Source organism: Kogia breviceps, chromosome 14 (genome assembly GCF_026419965.1).
Source record: "Kogia breviceps isolate mKogBre1 chromosome 14, mKogBre1 haplotype 1, whole genome shotgun sequence".
Lineage (NCBI taxonomy): Eukaryota > Metazoa > Chordata > Mammalia > Artiodactyla > Physeteridae > Kogia > Kogia breviceps.
The window spans coordinates 23,916,897-23,939,798 of record NC_081323.1 but is presented as its reverse complement, the minus strand read 5'-3'; the positions used below and the strand labels follow the sequence as shown (position 1 = coordinate 23,939,798).

The following is a 22,902-nucleotide window of genomic DNA, read 5'->3' as shown; positions in this document are numbered from 1 at the left end:
AGTGAATTCCAGTCTTTTAAGCCATGCTGTAATATACAAATGACATTGAAAAACCTGACCAAATCCTACAATCTAGGAAGTAATTTTTAAAAAATTCCCTAAATATAACTTGATGAGACTGAGCATCATTAGAGGTCCCTTGGTAATCATCCGGTCCAATACCCACATGGAACAGACAAAAAAATTAAGGCCCGAGTAAACAATTTGTCCAAAGCTTCTTAGTTGTAGGGAAGTCTTTCATTTCATGTATGACACTTCTTTACAAAAGAAATACTTCATTTTAAAAGCACTAGAAAAGCAGGTTATATAATGATAAGGAATGTTGCCTTGCCTGAAGAAAGTGTTGAAGACAACTTGAGAGAACAATGGATTTTTTTCCTCTATTAAGTTTCTAATGAGAAACTGTTAAATCATGAAATCTGGGCTCTAAATGACAAAAGTCCTTAGGCCATCATTCTAAGAGTCTGCCAGTGTTTCTTCTTCTCCACTGTTTTAACACAGTCATCCCTCGGTATCCATGGGGGATTGATTCCAGGACCGCCCCGCAAAACCAAAATCTGCAGGTGCTCAAGTCCCTTATGTAAAATGCTGTATAATTTGCATATAACAGCACATCCTACCCATATATTATAAGTCACCTCTAGATTACCTATAATACCTAACACAATGTAAATGATATGTAAATAGTTGTAAATACAATGTAAATAGTTTCCAGCTACAGGGTTTCCAAAAACTTGACAAATTCAAGTTTTGCTCTTTGGAACTTCCTGGAATTTTGGGAGGGGGGGAATGTTTTCAATCTCCGGTTGGTTGAATATGCAGATGAGGAACCCATGGATACAGAGGGTCAAGTGCACTCACAGTTTTGTCAGGCCTTTTTTTTTTTTTTTTTTGCTTTATGCTCTTACAATTGTCACTTTCTTTTAAAATCAAACACTGGAGTCCTTAGATCAGCTTTCAGCTACAGCTAGGCTGTAGCTACCATTTCATCATTATTGATGACCCAGAATACACTTGGCAAACCTGCAGACAGAACTGTTATTAAATGAATACACTATTATTTTTAAACACAGGTAGAGCATCCAAACTGACTTGGAACAACCAGAAAAACATTTTTTCAAAATTCAAGAGAGATTACTTAAAATAATCTTATCCCTAAATAATGAAGAAGAGATAATTTTTTGATCAGGAGAAGAAATTCAATGGCATAATAAACAGGTTCATTTATATTAAAAAACAAAGAAATAAATTTCTGCCCCAGTTGCAAAAACAAGAAAAACAAAATTAAAGTTATAAATTAACAAAACAAAAATATAGAAAAAAATTTAGAAGAATTATTAACTTCAGTGGAATGGTGGTGAGCATGACATGAACCTAGAAATCATAAAGAAAAAGACTGACAGACATGATCAGATATTTAAAATAGTCTATATGTCAAAAAAACCACAAAATCAAAAGCCAAATGAAAGGCTGGGATAATATATTTGCACAATGTGACAAAAAAGGGGTTAATACCCGAAATACACAAAAGCATCCCCAAATTGATTAAAAAGTAAAAATTTAACAACCCAAGAGAAAAATAAGTTAAAGGATTGGCAAAGATGATTTGCAGAATAGGGAATGCAAATTGGACAATGAATGTATGTAATTTATTAATGGTCAGGGAAACAAAAATTAAAATAAGAAAACACTTTTCACCCAGCTGATAAGGCAAAAACTCAAAAGATACCTGTTATCCAGTGCCAGCGGGAATAAGAACTGCAACCACCTTTATGGAAAATAACCTGGCAGTTCATAATACTGAAATAACCCATACTTAGGAATTTATCCTACAGAAGTAAAAGCTTCATTTCTTAAAGATATATGTATAAAGATGTCTACTGTTTGTGATGGGAAAAAAAAATCGGAAACAACCTGAATGCCCATTGAGAGAAATCTACATAAACGGAGTATTATGCAGCACGAAAAAATGAATTAGATATCTGTTTAATGATATGGAAGAAAACATATGATACCCTATAAAGTAAAAAATAGAAGTTGTAGTATAATGCATATGGCATCAAGAAAATCTTATAAAATAAGACAGAATATGAATCAGTATGTATATTTGTGTTTCTAAGAGCACAGAGAAAAACATGGAAGAATCATATTGGGCTAGTTGGGTATGTTGGAGGATATGAACTGGAGAGGAGGAGATGGTTGGCTTTCTCTTTGTGCACTCAGATGATACCCAACTTGTTCAATAAGCCTATATTGCCTTTGTGGTTTGAAAGGAAAATCCTATTTGAGCATTATTTGCAGCAGAAAATGGAATAAAAAGATCTATAATAGGAATGACAGAAAAAAAATAGCTATTTAAAATTGATAAAGAATTGGTATATAAAAGACAGCCAAATGAAACACTCAAGAGGACAAGAAACAAAAATAAATTCTGAGTGCTTCTGGGGTGGATTTGTAAAACAACTTATGAATTCAGGATTTACCTCCATTTCAAAAAGAAAAATAAGAGAAATTTTTTATTCAAGTGTTTTATGTTTCTCAATTTTGCCTGCTTAGAATGCTTTTTTTAAAAATTAATTAAGTAATTTATTTATTTTTGGCTGCATTGTGTCTTCACTGCTGCACCTGGGCTTTCTCTAGTTGTGGCGAGGGGGGTCTACTCTTCATCGCGGCATGTGGGCTTCTCACTGTGGTGGCTTCTCTTGTTGTGGAGCATGGGCTCTAGGTGCGTGGGTGTCAGTAGCTGTGGCACGTGTGCTCAGTAATTGTGGCTCTCGGGCTCTAGAGCACAGGCTCAGCAGTTGTGGCGCATGGGCTTAGTTGCTCCTTGGCAATGTGGGATCTTCCCGGACCAGGGATTGAACCCATGTCCCCCGCATTGGCAAGAGGATTCTTAACCACTGCGCCACCAGGGAAGTCCCTAGAATGATTTTTTAAATAGCAAACATGATGCATCACAAAATTCTGTCAAAGAAATAAATGCCCTCTATTACATATTTGCAATCTGTAAGGTTTATTTTTTTTGGTTAAATTACATTTGATTTTAGTTATATTTTGAAACTTGAAATTTATCTTTTATAACAACTCAGCATTCTTTGTTACACTGTATAAAATTTTTAAATGCACAATACAAACTTGAAAATATCAAATCTACACTGAACAAAGGGTCAAATGACATGAAAAACTGGTTCAAACAAGATTGAAAAATACTCATCATTGATAAAAATTTTAAAAAAATTGTTAGTCACAAAAGAAAAAATTGCAACTTCACAATGGAGAGATCTGGCAGTCACAACCTTTACCCTATGATCAAAGTTATCATCAATAGTGGGACAACCAGACATTTATGCACCTCATGATACGATGCAATGTAAAGAGTACTTATTAAATATTTTTGCCAAAATGTTTAGCTAGAATCTAATCAAGTCTTTAACCTTCCAGTTTAGGGAAATACAAGGAACAAAAGAACAAGTTAAGGGACTTCCCTGGTAGTCCAGTGGTCAAGACTCCGTGCTCCCAATGCAGGGGGCCTGGGTTTGATCCCTGGTCCGGGAAGTAGTTCCCACATGTATGCCTCGATTAAGAGCCCGCATGTAAACGAAGATCCCACGTACCGCAACTAAGACCCAACACGGCCATAAATAAATAAATAAAGTTTTGAAAAAAGAGAACCATCAGATATATCCAGGATGTGGGACATACAACAAGAAAACTGCTAGGATCTCAACAAATCAGGGCCATGGGGGAAAAAAAGGTGAGGAAGCAGACAAGAAATGCGAATTGTTCCAGGTTTAAAACAAAAAAGACTACAAGAACAGCAACATACAGATACAATGCATTGTTCTTAATCTGATTCCACTTTGAACCAGGCAGTTATAAGTCATTATGGAGACAACTGGAGAAACAAATATAGACTTAATGTTAGAAACATTAAGGAATTACTGATAATTTTGTTCGGTGTGATAATGGTGTTGTGACAATGTAGGAAAATGTTCTTATTTGTAAGAGATACATGCTACAGTATTTAAAGGCATAATACTATGATGTCAATTTTATTTACTTTTATTTTATTTTTATTTATTTTTTTTATTTTTTGGGGGCTGCACCACGCGCCATGCAGGATCCTAGCTCCCTGACCCATGGATCAAACCCACGCCCCTGGCATTGGAAGCACCAAGTCCTAACCACTGGACCGCCAGGGAAGTCCAATGTCTTTATTTTTAAAAGGTTTAACATAATAAGTATATAAGTAAGCATATGGCAACATGATGAATAAGGGTGTTCATTTTACTATTTCTGGGAGGGTGTTTTTGGTATGTTTGAAATTTTTCATAATAAAACATTTGAAATATCAAAACTCCCACAAAACTGTGACACAACACTATTATACTAGAAGAAAAAAATTATAAAATCTAATATTAACAACTGGGAGTTGTTCTAAAGAATAACAATATGGCTAAAAAGTGATATCCTTAGACCTAACTGAATTATTTTAGGGAATATACTCTAAGAAAAAAATTGGGGGTGTATAAAAAGGTGTTACAGCAGTATAATTTAGAATTGCAAATCAAAAATAAAAACATACTGGAAATCATCCAAATGCCAAATAACCAGAGAGTATTTAAACTTTACTATCTATTCATTAAAAATGCTAACTAAATAGACATGGGGAAAAGTATATCAATATAAGGCCAAATGAAAGAAGACTAAAAAAAACTATATGAAAAGACTGTATGCATATGATGACTAGGATGTTATGTGTTTATTTGTCCGTAATAGTTAAACATAATTTTAGAAATTTCATGAAGACACATGCTATTAGAGAAAATATAAGCAATGCAAATATAGAATCAGGAAGAAATGCCTGGGCACAAATAAGGAAAAGCACCTGAGCACTGCTGACCACAATTTGAATGAATATTCACAATCTGAATACAGTCCTATTATGGACAAAAGTCAACATAACTATCATTTAAAGGACACAGAAAAAGAAGGTATCATTGGCTTGGATAGTACATAATCTTCCTCAATTCTTTCCATTAGTCAGATGTTTTAAAAAGAGATGGAAAAACTGAAAAGCATTCAAAGAAAAATCAAGAGGTAAAAAATACGATGGAAAATAGGTGACTTTGAAGAAAGGTTTGAAAGAAAATGAAGAACAACATGATTATCAATATTTAAATCCATAGAGAGGCTTTTGAATAGAATAGAGATCTTAAAAAGCAGATGTATCTCAATGCCCAAAGATGACTGTCCAAGAGGCTAGTAAAATTCTCATTTGTTGTCGTGGTGTGTTCATTTTTTACATATGAAGAATATCTTGACTGTCTTGGTGAAAAGTTACTAGCATAGGCAAATGAGGGAGGCTGGGTGTGTTAAATCACTGACCATCCGTTTTTCTTCAGGGTGTCTACTCATCCATGTTCACCTGATCGTAGAATCTTCCTAAAGTTTGCATTAATTATCCAAAGTTTGAATTAGTTATCCACCATTTCAAAATTCTGCAGGGCTATACTGCTGCCACACACTACCCACTCAGCAGCATTCAAATATCCTAGATCTGGTGTCTAGGACCTGATACAATACTCTGGCTTCATCTCCTCACAACTCCTCAATACACCAGCAAACCAGACTTCTCTATCTCATTTCCTAAATATTCCTCATGCTTTCCTGTGTCCATCATTCCTCTGGTTCTTTTTTCCCTAACTCATTTCGTTGCATTTGACTCTTCCATTTAACAAGTAAATTTTAATTTAATACTTCTGTATCATGTCATCTGTTTTAAGCTGAATTGTGTCTTCCCAAAAGATATTTAAAGTACTAACTCCCAGTACCACACAATGTGACCTGATTTGGAAACAGAATCAGTACAGATGCAATTAGTTAAGATGAGGTAGACCCCCAATCCAATATGACTGGTGCCCTTGTAAGAGAGAAATTTGCACACAGAGACAGAGACACACAGGTAGAATGCCTATGACAACAGAGAGACTGGAGTGATGTAGTTGCAAACCAAGAATTGTCAAGAATTGATGGAAGTCTTGGGATTTCCCTGGTGGCACAGTGTTAAGGATCCGTCTGCCAATACAGTGTTAAGGATCCGTCTGCCAATACAGGGGACATGGGTTTGAGCCCTGGTCCAGGAAGATCCCACATGCCGCAGAACAACTAAGCCCGTGAACCACAACTACTGAGCCTGTGTGCCTAGAGCCCGTGCTCTGCAACAAGAGAAACCGCCTTGATGAGAAGCCCGCACACCACAACGAAGAGTAGCTTCCGCTCGCTGCAACTAGAGAAAGCCTGCGCACAGCAACAAAGACCCAACACAGTCAAAAATAAATAAATAAATTTAAAAAGAATTGATGGAAGTCTCAGAGGGAACGTGGCCCTGCTGACACCTTGAATTCAGGTTCTAGCCTCAAGAACTGTGAGAGAATAAATTTCTGTTGTTTCAAGTCACCCAGTTTGTGGTAGCTGGTTATGGCAGCCCTAGGAAACGAATACACCACCTTTTCTAGAAGCCTTCCCTGATTCTCCAAGTAGAAGTGATCTCTCCTGAACTCCCACAGCACGTACTATTTCATTTAAAACATGCTTTCCCCTATTTTTATGTTCACCTCACTTCCCCAAATGAATTTGATTCTTGGAAGGTAGAAACTAACTAATCAACTGTATACAGCCGTCAACAGTGGTAGGCAGTCAACATATACTGACTTTTTCTACACAGTTAATCATTCTGATTGTAATGCTTCTGAATGAGTTATCTCCACATACACTGAAGAGTTAAACATAACCTAAAAGAACTCAGATGAAGGCTCATTTTCTTTAGGAAGCATCTCTAAATTCAAATGTACTTATATTAATTATATCAATATATTTCACATCGATATATGCATGCATGTATATGTATATTCTACCAACAGCTAATATCCACAATGGAAAAGAATGTTTATTTAATAAACCCACTATTTAAGGTCCATTGACTTGTCTTACTAAGTCTATCTACTCAAATGCTGGTTTACCTAACATCTTCCTACGTTTACTGGTATTTGGTAGTTAACCAGTGTCTGAATTTCTCCAAATGTTTGAATTTTTAAAGTCTGTATTTTACAGAAGGGACACAGAATTACTTCCAAATAACATTTAAAATTATGGCAAGGGACTTAATCTTATGAATAATTTCCCTAAGTAAAATCCAAAACAGGAATCTGATTCACAAGTTTGCAATGAGTATTTCTTCCTGTGAGAGACTGCTGCTGACTGATCTTTAGAAAATGTACCTAAATGGTACTATGGAACTAATATTCAACAGGTTCAGTGTCAGTAAAGGAGCTGGTTACTGGTAACTTTTGTTGCCTCTTTGCATATGGGGGGATTTGCAGCTGATTAATGCTGAATACAAACCTAAATATCTATTTAAAGTATGAATACCCTTTGAATTTGGTGATCATTAATATTATTAAAACTGACATAGTTTTTCTCCCAGCTTTATTGAGGTATAACTGACATACAATATTGTGTAGGTTTAAGGTGTACAATGAGATGGATACACATATATAGAGAAATGATTATCACAATAAGGTTAGTTAACATATCCATCACATCACATAATTACCATTTTTAGGTGTATGGTGAGAACATTTAAGATCTATTCTCTTAGCAACTTTCAAGTATACAAAACAGTACTGTTAACTATAGTCACCATGCTGTACGTTACATCCCCAGAACTTATTCATATTGTAACTGAAAGTTTATACCCTTTGACCAACATCTCCCCATTTCCCCCATCTCCCAGCCCCTGACAACCACCATTCTATTCTACTCTGTTTCTATGAGTTTTTGGGTTTCTAAATAACAGTTAATATTAACTGATTGTTAATATTCTAACTGACACAGTATATACAATTCTTCACAAGTTAAAAAAGATGTGATTCTGGCCTTTTGCTTTTATAGGGTCTATATATAAAACATAGCTTATCACCAAATTATAAGGCTGCATTTACTACCTTCAACAAAGCCATAGTACTCCCTTTATGTACACATCCTTATATACCTCTAGTCATTTATTAATTAACTCAGCAAATGTTTACTAAACTCCTGGGCAGCGACCTTAAGTCCTTTTTAGAACATGGTAAGGTAGAAAAAGATTAAATTTTTAAAAATAAATAAATGTGCCAGACAACACAATAAGTAGACACCAGAGCTGAAGGAAGGGAGAGAGGGACAGAGAGATATAGCCCCAGCCCTTAAGGAACAAACAATCTAGTGAGGAGGGAGAGAGTAAACTAGCTCCATATCTCCTTTCTCCCCATGCTGCTCCTACACTCCATGACCAGGCTTATTTTCCTAATGTACAGATTTCATTATGTCACCGTATGGCCAAGAACTTTTGATGACTTCCCATTACCTAGTCAAACAATTCCAAACTTCTCAGCCTGGAACTGAAAAGGATTCAAAGCCTTCCATGTATAGCATGCAGAGACTAAGAACACAGGCTTTGGAATTAGACTGCCTAGACCCAAATTCATTCTCTGTCAAGTGTTAGTTCTATTTCTCAGTTTCTTTGTCTATAAAAAGGGGATAAAAATTGGTGCCTATCTCACAGGGTTGTTGTGAGGATTAAATGAAATGCCACTTATGACATGCCTGGCACATTATCTGGCAAGTAATACACATGTAAAAAAGGAGAGCTACTGCTATTATTATTGCTGTTGTTCAATCTCCACTTCCAGCCTCAACTTCAACAACAGCCCTGTGACAGTCCTGATCACCAACCAAACTAGACTCTTTACCATCTCCTAAACACCCATCTCTACACTCATGCTTTCACTCAGCCTGGAAAAATACTGTCTCATCTCTAAGTATGAAGATCCTAACCGTTTTTGGCAGTCCTGCTTAAAGGCCACCTCTGAGGTACCATCCTCTGATACCCCAGCTCCATAACACAATATATATACACCCCACATGAAATCCTGGCTAGATTAATCCTTGTATTCTGTAAAGTTCTAGCCCAATGTATGTGGTAAGGTTCAATAAATGTTTGACAAGTGAATAAATGCCTATATTTCCTCTCTGTCATCCAAATGCTCTCTTGGAAAATAGCTCCATATCACAAGTAAAAAGATCTCTTCTGTAGTATTTCATAAAGCTGGTCAGCTAGTTTTCTTTTCTATTACCAATGTGGTAATTTCTAATACAGTACCCAGCACATAGTAGATGCCTAAATATTCAATGATTTGAATTTCATCTCATCTTTTAATTTCAATTATCAATTTATTCATTATGACCAAGAATGATTCAGCCTTAGAAACAGATTTTAGTTTTTATCTGCCCACAAACTCATCTGTCAATTTCTGGCCATCCTGACAATATCCCAGTATGTCATTTATTGGTTTAGGAGAGGTAATATTTAAAACTTTGGTAAAGTTAGAACCAGAAAATCAAATGCCTATAGGATGATAAAGTAAATGAACAAAGCAAGAGAGTAGTGAGGACTGCAAAGAACTACAGGGAGGAGTTCCATTCCAGCAGACAGTCTAAGGCAGCAGCTAAAATTAAACAGCAACTTGGAAGCATCTCCTGCAACACTTATCTCTCAGCCATTCTGTTTTGACCTGAAAACCAAATTAATTCTACAACTGTGTTGAGCATATTGAGCTTCCACTCTGTGCCTAGGAATCTGAAATGAACAATAATGCTAAATAACAGCTAACATTATTGAGCATTTTCTAGATGCCACACTGTTCTACACATTATATGAATTAACTTACTCCTCACAAAAACTCTATTATTCTTATTTTAAAGATGAGGAAACTGAGGCACAAAGAGGTTATACAACTTGTCCAAGGTACACAATTAGCAAGCAGTGGAGGTGGAAACAGTACCTTAGACAGACTTCACCAAAAAAGGCTCACAATTTGAAAATAAGTGCCATTCAATAAATGGTGCTGGGAAAATTAATTGTACTTAGGAAAAAATGAACTGACCCTACCTCACACCACACACAAGAGTCAATTCCAGATAGAAAGCTAACATAAAAGGCAAAACACACACAAAACAAACAAACAAAAAGGCAAAACAATAGAGATTCAAAAAGATAATATAAAGAATGACTTCAGGGCTTCCCTGGTGGCGCAGTGGTTGAGAATCCGCCTGCCAATGCAGGGGATACGGGTTCGTGTCCTGGTCCGGGAAGATCCCACATGCCGCAGAGCGGCTGGGCCCATGAGCCATGGTCACTGAGCCTGCGTGTCCGGAGCCTGTGCTCCGCAATGGGAGAGGCCACAACAGTGAGAGGCCCGCGTACCACAAAAAAAAAAAAAAAAAAAAAAAAAAAAAAAGAATGACTTCAAAATTTGGGGGGCAGAAAAGATAGATAAATTCGATTTTATTAAAATTCAGAATGTCTTCCCCCCCATTTTATTTATTTTTGAATTTTATTTTATTTTTTTTATACAGCAGGTTCTTATTAGTTATCCATTTTATACATATTAGTGTATACATGTCAATCCCAATCGCCCAATTCATCCCACCACCACTTTACCCCCTTGGTGTCCATACGTTTGTTCTCTACATCTGTGTCTCTGTGTCTCTACTTCTTCTTAACAAAAGACAGCTTAGAGATTTAAAAAGATAGCAACAAATTGGGAAATGGTATCTGTAATATGTATAACCAAGGAAGGGTTAATAATCAGAAAATATAAAGAAATCTTTTGAAAAAGACAACCCAATAGAAAAATGACAAAACAAGCCTCAGCAAGGTCTAAATTGTAAAAACCTGACACTAACCACAGTTGCCACAGTGGACCCCAAAACAGTAAACCTTGGCATCACTGACCAATATAAAATACTTGGTGGGAGGCTTCCCTGTGGCACAGTGGTTAAGAATCCACCTGCCAATGCAGGGCACACGGGTTTGAGCCCTGGTCCGGGAAGATCCCACATGCTGTGGAGCAACTAAGCCCGTGTGCCACAACTACTGAGCCTGCACTCTAGAGCCTGCAAGCCGCAACTACTGAGCCTGCATGCCACAACAACTGAAGCCCACATGCCTAGAGCCCGTGCTCCGCAACAAGAGAAGCCACCACAATGAGAAGCTCGTGCACCACAATGAAGAATAGTCCCCACTCGTCACAACTAGAGAAAGCCCGTGCACAGCAACGAAGACCTAATGCAGCCAAAAATATATACATAAAATAAATAAATTTTTTAAAAATAATAAATGTAAAGATTTAAATAAATAAAAATAAAATACTCAGGGGTCTACGTCATGCTGCAGATACGCAGAGCATGGGGAACCCAGCCAGAAAGACAGTGTCAAGATGGTTCTTCTTCTCATGTAGGAACTGGATGGTAAATCAGAAGTTTAATGTCCAACATTCAGACACACTGATCAGGAATTGGCAAACATCCTTGGTAAACGGCCAGAAAGTAAATATTTTTCAGTTTTGTGAGCTATATATTCTCTGTCACAACTACTCAACTCTACCATTGGTACTGTGAAAGCATCCAAAGACAATATGTAAATGAGTGTGCCTGTGTTGAAATAAAACTTTATTTACATAAATAGGTGGTGGAACAGATTTGACCTATGGGCCATAGTTTGCCAACCCCTGACAATGATAGCTATGATTTTCCTATACTCTAGGAATACTTTCCCAGTCTTTCACTGTTGACACATATGATTTCCTCAAGCAATAAATGACATCACACTTGACAGCTTTGCAATGGTTTCCAAAAATCTATTATTCTACCAAAAACCATCTTGTCCCTTATTATCTGTGACAAATTCTTACTCACTTTCCTTTCACCCTTTTTTTAACCTCTTTGACAGCCACCACCCCAAACTAGAAATCTAAAAAACTCCCCCCCCCCATCACTCACAATGTAATTATATCAATACCTGAAAATTCTAACTCTGTTCAATGTTCACAGCTTCTGCCTTGGTTCAGGCCCTCATTCCCTCATTACTTCTTCCCTGATCTCCCAGTCTACCCTCCCTGCAAAACACATCCATTTATCTCCTAAAAATTAAACCTCATCGTAACTCCCATCATAACTCCGCTTCTTGAAAGCCTCTCTAAAAGCTAAGGATTCAGTCCAAATTCCTTAGCAAGGTCCTCCACAACCAGGGTCCAAACAACCTTCCCAGTCTCATCTCCAACCACTCTTTCACACACACACTATACTCCAACCACATTAAATTACATTTCCTGAAAATGCATGCCCTTACCTGAAAGCTCTTCTTTCCAATTCTGCAGCTGGCAAACTCCTCTACCCTTCACAACACACCTCAAGTCTCACTCGTTTCCAAAGCCATCCCTGATTCCTAGAGCAGAGACATGCCTACCTGTGTCCTCAGAACCTATGATAACTCTCCTTTGGCATTTAACATCCTGAACTGCTATTGTTTACTTGTCCACTTCTCTCATGGGACTGAATATCCAAACTGAAAAGACCCTTCCCTGCCTTAAAGACCTTTGACTCCTCAGAGCCTAGCATAATGGTTGACATAATAGCTATCTTAGCGCATAGTAAATGTCTGTTGAATGGAAGACATCCTTTGTGATTCCTTAACCTGGGGTTCATAGATGGGAGTCCACAGACAGAATTCAGGGGCGGGTGGGGAGGGGGGGTCTGTGAACTTGGATAGGAAAAAAATTACCTCTTTATTTTTACTAACCTCTAACTGAAAGTTACCATTTTCTTCAAATATGAATGTAGGCAATAAACCGTTCTGGTATTAGCAGTATCTGTGATTCTGCCACAGTAATCACAGATATCTTTATATCATATTATAGTTATTGCAGATGTCTTAAAGATTTATGTTCATCTGATATAACTGTCAGACCCACCACTAGATCTGATTTCTTAATTTGCTGAAAGAAGTATAACTATATTACTATATCACAACTTGTATATTGTGGTAACTGTATTTCAATATAATTGGTTTCTCTATAACCCAATGTATTTTGTTTTATGCAATTAAAAATATTATTCTGAGAGGGATTCATGAGCTTTGCTAGATGCTAATGAGGCCCATGGTACAGACAAGATCAGGCCTTCCTGCATTAGAAAGACCCAAAACAAATGAATTGTGTTGCTGTATAAGGGTATTGAACATATATTGAAAATCTTATTGCTATGAACATCCTCCTAACCTTTTTGTTGAAAGTCTTTTTTGATTATATGGGAGCCCTGGGACTACTATATCATGACTGAGAACTCTCTCATAGCCCACGGGGACTTTGAACTCTTCACTATCATGATCAAACTTCAATTAAAGTTTGATCATGATAGTGACTTCCCTAGTGGTGCAGTGGTTAAGAATCCGCCTGCCAATGCAGGAGACACAGGTTTGAGCCCTGGTCCGGGAAGATCCCACATGCCACGTAGCAACTAAGCCCGTGCACTACAACTACTGAGCTTGCGCTCTAGAGCCCGCGAGCCACAACTACTGTGCCTGCGCGCCTAGAGCCAGTGCTCCGCAACAAAAGAAGCCACCGCAATGAGAAGCCCACGCACCGCAAGGAAGAGTAGCTCCCGCTCTCCACAACTAGAGAAAGCCCACACAACGAAGACCCAATGCAGCCAAAAATAAATAAATAAATAAATAAATTTTTTTTAAAAGTTTGGTCATGACAGAGATCCTGGGTCTTTACCCTTGTTCACTGTTATTTTTTTAGGCTTTTTGTGTCCCTTTGCTGTACAGCAAACACCTAGAAGAGAAGGAGCATCTCTTAAAACTCTACAAAGTTAGAAGTCAAAAGGATCCTGAAGATAACTTCTTTGCACCAATGGAAGTGCACTAGAAATGATCAAACAGCTGGCTACCTATAGTTTTCCTGTATCCCCCTCAGTCTCTGTACTGACAAACTCACCATAAAAATAAAATAAATTACTTAATACTTCTTTGCTATACGCTGCCATGCTTGACTTCTTAACACTTTTCTCCCACCTGGCAAATTCCTCTAAGGCAGTGGTGGTGAATGAGGAGGCAACAGGCCTGAATTGGAGTACTACTTCTGCCATTTACTGGTAAGATCTTGAGAAGTCAACTTTACCTTTCTGTGTCTCAGCGAAAATCACTACATGATCTGAAATCTTTACATGATCCAAGGACTCTGTAGTTTTTACACATTCACTCCTTTACCATTCTCACCAGCTTCGATAATGCCTTTCTGATGACCTCCCCAGGTGACACTGCTCTTAAAAAACAGTGGGCTGTCCCCTTCCTGGGAAGACACCTTGGGTCACCGCCCACAAACAGCCCGGTCCCTCCTTTTAAAGACACAAACTCCCTAAGTTGATGGAGGCTCTCTCTCATCTTGCACACCAGTTCCACTCTGCATCCCTTTTGCTGGCCAGCTCCAGCACCCAAACCTCAATCCCCCTTCTCTTCTGCATCAAAGCCTTACTTTTTTCTGTTACTCTTGCCAATAAGGAGCGGAGGATCCCGGGGGCGTATATGTTCTCAGTCCCTTGGGAGTTACACGGACTTGCCCCACGACTCTGAGAACTACCCCAATCTGATACCCGCCTCAGTACCGAAAGGGCCCCCAATTCTAATCAACCCTTTCACCACCCCCCGCAAAGAACTGGCCCAGCCCTGACAGCCTTAACTCAAATCCCACCCCTCCGAGCCCTGCCAGCCTGGGGTCCCACGGCCTAACCCAGCTCCAGCTCTGCACCCCTAACCTCACGAATCCTGACCCCAGTTCCGTTTGGACCCAACGCTCCTTCTCCGAGACCCCGGCCACGACCACACGTCTGGCTCCCGCCAGTTCTTCGGACCTGGAGCGCCACCCTGTGCAGACCTCGACTGGCTCAGCACTCCCTCAGCGCCCCAGACACCGTGTCCCGCACCCTCCCCAACCCTGCCGGACCCACAGCTCTCCCCAGCGCCTGCTCTCGCAGGCCCCGGGCCCGCTCCCCAACATGGCGACGGGGACACGAGCGCGGCGGGCGGGGCGGCTCCGGGCCAGGCCCGCACAGGGGCCGTGCTCCACGGTCCGCCGGCGCCATTTTCCCGCGCCGGGCCCGGGCGGCGCCTCCTTCCCGCGGAGCCAGCCGGGCCGGCACCACAGACGCCCAGCGGGCCCACCCCTTACGGGCCCGCGTCGCCGTCACCTCACCTGAGCGCGGCCTCAACCCTCCCGGGCGGGCCTCGGAGCACCGGCCTGGGCCGTGCGTGCCCGCGGCCCTCCGTGTGTCCGTCCGTCCGTTCTCGCGTGCGCCCGTCTGTCCGGCCGTCGGCGCCCGGCCGCCTGCAGCCCGACCCGGCTGGGCCTCAGGGAGCCGGCGGGGAGGGGGATGGGCCGGACCGGGCCGGGGAGGGAGGGGGAGGGAGGGAGGGAGAGAGGGAGGGAGCGCGGGAGAGGGCGGGAGCGCAAGAGAGGGCGGGGCCGATCGGGAGGGGCGGTGCCTTGGTCACGTGACCGAACGTCTCCGGGCCGCGCGGGCCTCGCGCGGCCCAGACCGTGCACCAGCTCATTTGGTGCAGAGCTCGGGATTCAGTGGGTTTGTCTGTCTCCTGGAGCTGTAATATCGCCAGTGGCTGCTGCCCCCACTTTGGAGTCACTGCACAGTCCTATAGGAGCTCTCTAGCTGAGTGTCCTTGGGCAAGTCAACTCTCCAAGCTTCGGTTTATGCACCTGAGATATGGAGGGAATAATAGTCTTTGCAAAGAGGAAATGAGGGAAAGCATGGAAAGCATTTGGCAGAGTGCCTGACATATAATATCTAATAACGTTAATGCTGATAAAGATAACCTTTAGCCTTTATTATTTGCCTAGAAGTCCCTCTCTACTTTTTCCCATCATTGTCACCCTAGCAAGCTCGTGGGTACAGGGGAGTGTGGCTCCCCTCCCCTCTCCCCAAATATCAAGAGGCCTTCCCAGCACTGGGCTTGATGTCTGTCATACAGGCCTAGATTCAGATCTGGCTTTCACTCTTGATGGTTATACGATTTTCTTTGCCTCAACCTCAGGTTTCTCATCTGTAAAACGGAAGTTAAGGGTATGTTACAAGCATCATGTTAGATGAGCAGGTGGATTGTTAGCTGATTACACAGCTCAGGCATATAGGTCTCATCTAAGCAAAAGAGTTAGGAGTCCTTTCATTCCACAAATATTTATTAAGTACACACTATGTGCTTCGACTGGTACAGTAGCCATCTAAGGCCTTTCCACATTCTCCCTGGCTCCCCTCCAATCTGTTCTCCACCCTGCTATCAGAGTAATGTTTCTAAGTCAGAAATCTGATCATGTCTCTCCCCTACTTAAAACTATTTGATGACTCACATTGCTCTTAAGTTAAAGGCCAAATAGATGTCTCACTGTTGCCCTTCCCACATCTCCAGACTTATCTCAGGGCCCTCTTCCCCTCTCTCTGGACTGTAACTACATTGATCTTCACACATTGTACTTCCCTCTCAGGGCCCTTGCACATGCTGACCCTTCCTCCTGAAATGCTTCCCCCACCACCACCTTAGATAATTTATCAGCCTTCAGATCCCAGCTCAAATACCACTACCCCAAGGACATCTTCCCTGAGGACTCCCCAGGCAGGTTCTTACTTGTCCTCAATAGGACTCAGTAGGTTATTGCCTGTCTTCACCATGAGGATGTGGACTCCATTAGGAGGTAGATGTTATCGAATTTGCTTACCTCCGTTTCCTCAGCACGTACGTAGCACACGGTCTGGCACACAGGAGATGCTCAGTAAATATTTGTTACTGTGCTGGGCCCAAAAGGGCAGAGAAAAATAAAGAGAACCACAGGTGGCCCAAAGGGGGCACCTCAGGCATTTGAGCCCATGAAATTAACATCAAAAGGATTTACAAGAGCCTGGAAAAAATTTTTTAAGCTTTTTCTTTTAACTTTTAAAAAGTGAGGTATGGGCTTCCCTGGTGGCGCAGTGGTTGAGAATCTGCCTGCCGATGCAGGAGACACGGGTTCGTGCCCTGGTCCGGGAAGATCCCACATGCCGTGGAGCGGCTGGGCCCGTGAGCCATGGCCACTGAGCCTGCGCGTCCGCAGCCTGTGCTCCGCAATGGGAGAGGCCACAACAGTGAGAGGCCCGCATACCGCAAAAAAAAAAAAAAAAAAAAAAAAAAAAAGTGAGGTATGATTTACATACATGAAAATGCAAACCTCTTAAGTGTATACCTAATAAATTTTTACCTACGTTCCTGTGTTACTACCACAGCAGCAGCTGTGGAAAACAGTTTGAAGTTTCCTCAAAAAGTTAAATATAGAATTACCATCTGATCCAGAAATCCTGCTTCTGGATATTTACCCCAAAAAAGTAGAAGCAGGGACGTAAAACAGATATTTGTACACCCATGTTCACAGCAGCATTATTCACTATAGCCAAAAGGTGGAAGCAGCCCACGTGTCTATCAGATAAATAGATAAATAAAATGTGGCATACACATACAATGGAATATTATTCAGCTTTAAAAAGGAAGGAAATTTTGGCATGTGCTGTAACATGGGTGAACCCTGAAGACATTATACGTAGTGAAATAAGCCAGTCACAAAAGGACAACTACAATACTATATGAGTCCTCTTACATTAGGTTCCTAGAGTAGTCAAATTCATAGGGACAGAGTAGAATACTGATTGCCAACAGCTGGAGAGAGGGGATAATGGAGAGTTACTCTTTAATGGGTACAGAGTTTCAGGAGGGAAAGACAACGTTCTGGAGATGGACGGTGGTGATGATTGCACAGCAATGTAGTGTACTTAGTGCCACAGAGCTATACACTGAAAAAATAGTTAAAATGGAAAAATTTATGTTATATATTTTTTATCACAATTTTAAAATATATGCCAGGGCCTGAGCCAATATCCTCATTTTTTTGCCTTATTATTCATGTCCTTAAACCAAAGGAGGTTTTCCTGGTATTAGCAAGGATGTAGGGAGCTAGCAGCTAGGGGCCCATTTGGGCACCTAAACGTCCCATAGGTGAAAATAGCAGAAGCATAGGTAACATAGATATTTGTTGCCCACATGAAGGCAGCAAAAGAACAGAAACAGGCCATGAAATGGCACTAGGTAGAGCACAGTGATTACAAGATTGGGCTCTGAAGTCAGACTCCTCAAGTTCTGAGACCTTGAGCAAATCCAAAGTTCTCGTCATACAGATGAGGGAACTTGGACCAAAAGGAAGAAAAATGACTCATCCTATAGTGTCCAAAGTATTTTTTCCTTTATTTTGTTTGTTTTTAAATCCTTACATGGTTTTTATTTTGTTTTGTGTTCCCAACAGACTATAAGCTCCCCAAAGAAAGTATTTTTGTAATATCATCACCTGTAATATAACTTAACTTTTTTGTGCTGCAGTTGCCTCATCTGCAAGGTGTGGATAATAAGGGTACCTTACAGATCAGGATTAGAAGATTAAATTAATTAGTAGTGGATTAAATGAATTAGTAGTGGATTAAATGAATTAGTAGATAAAAAATGTTTAGAAGAGTGCCTAGCACTTATGATAGCCTCAACAAGCAGCAGACTAATAGAGGCCTCTGAAGAGGTTACCAAGCTATTTCACAAAATGTTTTGAGCAAGAAAAGCAGTCCTAAGACGTCAAGGACTATTCTGGATTCAGATTTAGATAAAGAAAAAGCAAATCAATTATTCTTTGATGTGAACAATTTGATTGGCATTTATTGAACTTCTATTTTCGTATGTTTGTCCAATGGGCTTAAGCTTTGCAGTGATAAGATTGATAGTGAATACTTAAAACCATGTTTTTAAGAACATCAAACAGGAAAAAAATATGAAGAAAGAATAAAATCACTTAGAGAGCATCAACATTCTACTGTCTGGGGGATTCATCACAACAGTGCCAAATGACAAGGCTATCACATTTGGTTAGGCGAATTGTGTCTTGCAGGAGGACATCACTTGTAAATGGGTGCCACTCACTGGTAGACATTGTAATGTGTAACTTTATTATGGTAATTTACCAGTAGATGGCAGTAAAGTGCCTTGTTATTACAAAATCACCTCAACAATTTTCAGACAATAGGAAAAAGATTGCTCTTAGGAAGAAAACATTGAAAAATAGAAATAGAGTGATAACTACCCAATTGAAAAAAAATGGAATAGTATCAAGAAATGACCACAAAAAAAGAAGTAATCTTAGGACTTAAAAACCTGACCTCAGGGCTTCCCTGGTGGTTCAGTGGTTAAGAATCCGCCTGCCAATTCAGGGGACATGGGTTCAAGCCCTGGCCCAGGAAGATCCCACATGCCGCGAAGCAACTAAGCCAGTGCACCACAACTACTGAGACTGTGTTCCAGAGCCCGCGTGCCACAGCTACTGAAGCCCACGTGCCTAGAGCCCGTGCTCCGCAATTAGAGAAGCCACTGCAATGAGAAGCCCGCACAATGCAATGAAGAGTAGCCCCCGTTCGCCGCAACCAGTAAAAGCCCGTGCACAGCAACGAAGACCCAATGCAGCCAAAAATAAAAAAACAAACAAAAAAACTTGATTTCAAAAATATTCTGAAAATTTTAAACTTTTTATTAGAGTACAACATAACATGAAAATACACAATTCATAAGTGTAAATCCTGAAGAATTTTCGCAAAATGAACACACATGTCCAAACATCCAAATCAAGAAATAGAACATTACCAGCCCCACAAAAGCCCCTTTGTTCTCCCTTTCCAGTTATTACCCACATCCCTGAGGGTAAATAATATTCTGACGTCTAACTTCATAGATTAGGCTCATTGGGTGTTAAACTTTATATAAACGGAAGCATACAAAATGTGCTCTTTTGAGTCTGGTTTCTTTTGCTCAATTTTGTATTTTTGAGATTCATCTATATTGTTGCATGTAGTTGTAGTTTGTTCCTTTTCATTGCTTCATATGGTTCATTATCTGAATTTGTCACAATTTATCCATTCTACTGATGATGAGTATTTCAGTTTCTACTTTAGGTCTTTTTTTAAAATTTTGGCTGTGCTGGGTCTTCGTTGCCCGGGCTCTTTGTTTCGGGCTTCTCTCTAGTTGTTGCACGCGGGCTTCTCCAGTTGTGGTGCACAGGAACCAGAGCACATGGGCTCAGTAGTTGCGGTGCATGGGCTTCTCTCTAGTTGCCGCGTGTGGGTTTAGTTGCCCCATGGCATGCGGGATCTTAGTTCCCCGACCAGGGATTGAACCCACGTCTCCTGCATTGGAAGGTGGATTCTTAACCACTGGACCACCAGGGAAGTCCCTAGTTCTATTTTTAATAGTACTGTTATGAACATTCTTGCCCATGTCTTTGGGTAAACATGTATAATTTTCTGCTAGGTATATACCTAGGGCTAGGATTGCTGGGTTTTAGAGTTTGCATGTGTTCAGCTGTAGTTGATATTGACATATTATTTGTCTTTTTAAAACAGCTTTATTGAGATACAATTCACATACTATACAATTCATTAATCTAAAGTGTACAGTTCAATGGTTTTTTAGTATAGTCACAACCAGATAGGTCCAACCATCACCACAGTCAATTTTGTAGAACATTTTCATCATCAAAAAGAAAGCTTAGATATCTAGATATTGCCCTCCTCCCAATCCCCCATTTTCCCATCCATAAGCAATCATTAATTTGCCTTCTGTCTCTATATATTTGCCTATGCTAGATACTCCATACAATACATGACCGTTTGTGTCTGGCTTCTTTCACTTAGCATAATGTTTTCAAGGTTCATCCATGTTGTAGCACATATCAGGATTTCATGCCTTTTAATAGCTGAATAATATTTCATTGTATGAATATACCACATTTTGTTTAGCAATTCATTTGTTGATGGACATTTGTATATCTTCTTTGGAGAAATGTCTTTTCAAGTCCTTTGCCCATCTTTTAATTGGGTTGTTGAACGGTAGGTGTTCTTTATTTATTTGGGATACTAGACCTTTATCAGGTATTTGGTTGCAAACATTTTTCTCATTTTTTGGGTTGTCTTTTCACTCTCTTGACAGTGTCCTTTGATACACAAAAATTTTAAGTTTTGATGCAGTTTAGTTTATCTATTTTTTTCTTTTGTTGTTGGTGCTTTTGGTGTCATATATAAGAAACCATTGCCAAATCCAAAATCATGAGGATTTACTTCAATGGTTCTTTCTAAGAGTTTTATAGTTTTCGGTCTTACATTTAGGCCTTTGATCCATTATGAGTTACTTTTTGTATGTGGTATGAGTTAAGGGTCAAACTTCATTCTTTTGTATGTGAATATTTAGTTGTATTAGCATAGTTTGCTGAAGAGACTATTCTTTCTCCATTGAATGATCTTGGCACCCTTGTGAAAAATCAATTGATCAAAGATAGGTTTATTTCTGAATTCTCAATTCTATTCCATTGATATGTTCATCCTCCTGCCAGTACCACAGTGTTTTGATTCCTATAACTTTATAGTGTAGTAAGTTTTGAAATTAGGAAGCTTCATATCTTCATATCTTAACTAAAATATGAAGGAAATACCGAAAACATCCAACTTAAGAAGCAAACAGGTATATCCTGGAGTTATTTGAGGTGTGAGAGAATATCATAAAAACTCTTTAAATTTCTAAGCTTATTATCTCCTTATTTCATAGTCAGCTAAAGTTAGCTTTTCAATATGAGGTAAATTTATGTTTTTTATGGTAGATCAAGATAGTACAACCTGAATAAAGTAAAAGTAATTAAGAATATAATGTCCAGGCGAACAAGGACCTTGTCTGTCTTGTTCGTCAGTGTTCCCAGTGCATCAGGCAGTGCACAGCACAGAGCAGACACTTAAGAAAATATTCGTGGAATAAAATATGATATTTCATATACTGAGTGAGAAAACAGATTTTCTAAGATATCAGAATTTTGCTTTGATATATAAGAATTGTTCCACTGAACAAATCTTTTATTCAAAGCTGTCCTGTCGTTATTTATATATTTAAGAAGTAAAATGACCCCAAGATACCCACATAACCCCCAAAAGCCTGCTGCGTGTAAGGTCCTATAACATCACTTGAAAGACAGCATAGGAGAGTTGGTATGACCACAGGTGTTACTCAAGCACCTAAAGATATCAGGCAAGGATATTCAGTTACATTGGAAACCACCCAAATATCCATCAACAGGAAACTGGTTAAACAGTTTAATGAACTATGATGCATCGTTATAAATAATTAGGTAAATCCATGTATCTTGATATTGACATGGAAAAATTCCATGTTATACTGGTAAGTAAAAAAAAAGGATGTTGTAGACATTGTGACCAATATAATCCCATTTTTACTTTTAAATAGAACGATAATATATGTTATATCTACAGAAAAAAGTAGTTGGAGGAATACATACTAAATTATTGCCCGTGAGATTTTTTGAAAAGTTGAGATTTTGAAGGCATGGATCATCTCTATTATATACTTATGAAATGTCTGATATTTGAATGATGGTTACATCTGTAATCAGATAAAGTAATAGTTTTTTGTTTCAAAGAAGAGAGGGACATGATCTTTGGAGTCAAAGAGACTGCTTTTATATCATGGATCTACCAACTATCAGCTGGGTGACCTTGGACAAGTTACTTCATGTCTCTGAACCACAATTTCCACATCCATAAAATGGAGATATTAATATCAGCCTCATAAGAATGTTGTACCTACCTCATCAGTTTCATCACATACCATCATTCTCTTAGTATGCTCTAGAATAGGGGTTGGCAAACTAGTGCCCTTAAGCCAAATTGGACCCTGTTTTTGTAAAATAAAGTTTTATGGGAATACAGCCACAGCCATCTGTTTACATGTCTATGCCTGCTTTTGCACTACAACAGCAAAGTTGAGTAGTTACTACAAGGACCATATGGCTTGAAAGACTGAAATATTCATATCTGGCCCTTTGCAGAAAAAGTCTGTTG

At 39.5% G+C, this 22,902-nt stretch overlaps 1 protein-coding gene across 18 annotated transcripts in view; it reads right to left on the bottom strand.

Annotated features, from left to right (window-relative positions):
* Nucleotides 1-15,326, bottom strand: part of NCOA6 (nuclear receptor coactivator 6) — an 89,536-nt gene extending 74,210 nt beyond the window's left edge. For 16 of the 18 annotated variants that reach the window (XM_067012172.1, XM_059039006.2, XM_059039010.2 and 13 more), the window contains exon 1: nucleotides 15,135-15,326. The gene's annotated coding sequence lies outside the window, so the exon portion shown is untranslated. Of the gene's footprint in view, nucleotides 1-15,129 lie in introns of all 18 variants that reach the window. The other 2 variants (XM_067012173.1, XM_067012176.1) reach the window with 1 other exon arrangement.
* Nucleotides 15,327-22,902: the final 7,576 nt, after the last annotated feature.